The sequence below is a fragment of the Bos grunniens genome, chromosome 1 (genome assembly GCF_055505025.1).
Source record: "Bos grunniens cultivar Pamir isolate PY7600 chromosome 1, Bosgru_T2T1.0, whole genome shotgun sequence".
NCBI classification, from domain to species: Eukaryota; Metazoa; Chordata; class Mammalia; order Artiodactyla; family Bovidae; genus Bos; species Bos grunniens.
In genome coordinates this window covers 147,708,608-147,710,985 of record NC_141165.1, presented here as the reverse complement: position 1 = coordinate 147,710,985, position 2,378 = coordinate 147,708,608, and the positions used below count along the sequence as shown (strand labels likewise).

Here is a 2,378-nt window from a genome sequence, read left to right as displayed (position 1 = left end):
TATGAATCATACTTATTGAATTTTTAGGTTTTAAGGAAAATATGTCAGCAAAAATTGCCTAAAAGCTCTAATATTGTAAGACTAAACAATACCATGAAAGTTTTTCTAACCTTTATTTAGTCCTTCTGGGTCCGTTTCTAAAATATCTATAAAGTGAAAGGTACAGTTACTACTGACTCGTCCCTCTCTGTCGCCCCAACATTCAATCAATTACTATTTCCTATAAACATATTTTTGATACCTTCCAGTATTCACCCCCTCTGTCCATCCCCAAAGTTGTCACCTAGTTCAGGTCCACTTTCCTTCTCCCTGAGATTAATTTAAAACTTCCTAGTTGGTCTCCGCAGTTCTAATTCTCTTAGGGCTACAGCGCTAATTTGCTAAACCCTATGTCTTAGTCCATTCGGGCTGAGAAAAGAACACAGACTGGGTGGCTTATAGACAACAGGAATTTCTTTCGCACAGTTATGGAGGCTGGGAAGTCAAAATCTGGCTGCCAGAAGATCTGCTGTCTGGTGAGGTCCCACTTCCTGGTTCACGGAGGGCGGCAGCCACCTTTTTGCTGAATCTCTACCTAGTGAAAGGGGTGAGGAATCATTAGGATCTCTTATATGGACACCAACGCCATTCTGAGGGCTCTTTGTTCATAATCGAATCCCCTCCCAAAGGTCCTACCTCCAATATTCCAACACATTAGTTTGGGAGAGACGCAAATCTTCAATCTGGAGCACATCGACAGGCCAGCACTGAACTCATTTTCCTGCTCAAAAATCTTCAGAAGTTCCTCTACTGGTCAACAAACTTCATCTAGTCTCCTACGACAGAAGCGCAATTGGCCCAAATTTACCCAACCACCTCCACACATCCAAAACCTTATAACTCGTAATTAGAAAAGTAATCTATTCTGGCCATTAAAAAGTCAAAGTACAGAGCTATGTAAAGAGACATGGTATAGTGAGTGGTTTTCCCCTCTCTTTCACCCCTGTTTAAAGTGGCTGTGGTTGTCACGACTTCGTGTCTGACTCTTTGTGACCACATGGACTGCCACACAACAGGCTTCCCTGTCCTTCACTATCTCGGGGAGTTTAATCAAATTCATGCTGGACAGTAATTTGAAGTAGAGGATTTCTTTGGCAAAAACAACTAATTCAGCAACATAGTTTCATATAAAGTTATTTGTATGAAGTACAATAATTGTTTTTCATACAAAGTTAAAAAGCGCATTATAGTTCACCCTGGCCACTTGCCCAGTCCCCATCTCTTTGAGAGAGATAAGCATCATCTAAATTATTTCATCTAATTGATGATTGTCATTTATGACTTAATTGCTATTTATGTCTCAGGTATTCCTTTGAAAAAGCTGCATGGATTCATTACATATTCTAATACATTGTCTATAGATTATAAGATAAAGTCAAGCATGTATCTATTGATACTTTTTAAGTTGATCTGTCTTTATATTCAGAAATATCTCTTAATAGTAGGCTTCCCTGGGTGGCTCAGATGGTAAAGAATCTGCCTGCAATGCAGGAGACCTGTGTTTTGATCCCTGGGTCAGGAAGATCCCCTGGAGAAAGAAATGGGAACCCACTCCAGTATTCTTGCCTGGAGAATTTTGTGGACAAAGAAGTCTGACAGGCTACAGTCCATGGGGTCATAAGGAGTCAAACACAACTGAGTAACTATCACTCACACACTCATGTCCATTGAGTCAGTGATGCCATCCAACCATCTCATCCTCTGTCTCCCCCTTCTTCTCCTGTCCCCAATCTTTCTCAGCATCAGGATATTTTCCCATGAGTCAGCTTTTTGCATCAGGTGGCCAAAGTATTGGAGCTTTAGCTTCAGTGTCAGTCCTTTCAGTGAATATTCAGTTTGATTTCCTTGAGGATTGAGTGGTTGGATCTCCTTGCCGTCCAAGGTTAAGTGATTAGCTGCTGTTAACATTTCAGTATGTATTATTCCACATTTTCATAAACAAAATAATACCAGAATATTGTATAGGGATTAAAATATAAACATAGATTTACATTTGGGAACTTTCCCATTTTCCCATATAAATTTGTTACATAAATACTTGTTCAATCACTTGTGATATACCTTATTCTTTTCACGATTGTCTTTATTCTATTAATAGATTATGGCATAATTTAATTGGTTTTGTTAGTGAACATTTGGACTGCTTCCATTTTTAGCACTTTAATACAATACTAGATTGAGTATCTTTGGAGAAGGCAATGGCACCCCACTCCAGTACTCTTGCCTGGAAAATCCCATGGACGGAGGAGCCTGGTGGGCTGCAGTCCATGGGGTCTCTAGGAGTTGGACACGACTGAACGACTTCACTTTCACTTTTCACTTTCATGCATTGGAGAAGG

General features: G+C 39.9%; 1 long non-coding RNA gene across 1 annotated transcript; it reads right to left on the bottom strand.

The window, feature by feature from the left end:
- Positions 1-435: 435 nt before the first annotated feature.
- LOC147380280 (uncharacterized) lies at positions 436-988 on the bottom strand. The gene is made up of 2 exons (XR_015167874.1): positions 676-988; positions 436-574 (listed from the first exon to the last, which is right to left on the bottom strand). It is a non-coding gene; the product is annotated as an uncharacterized LOC147380280 (long non-coding RNA).
- Positions 989-2,378: the final 1,390 nt, after the last annotated feature.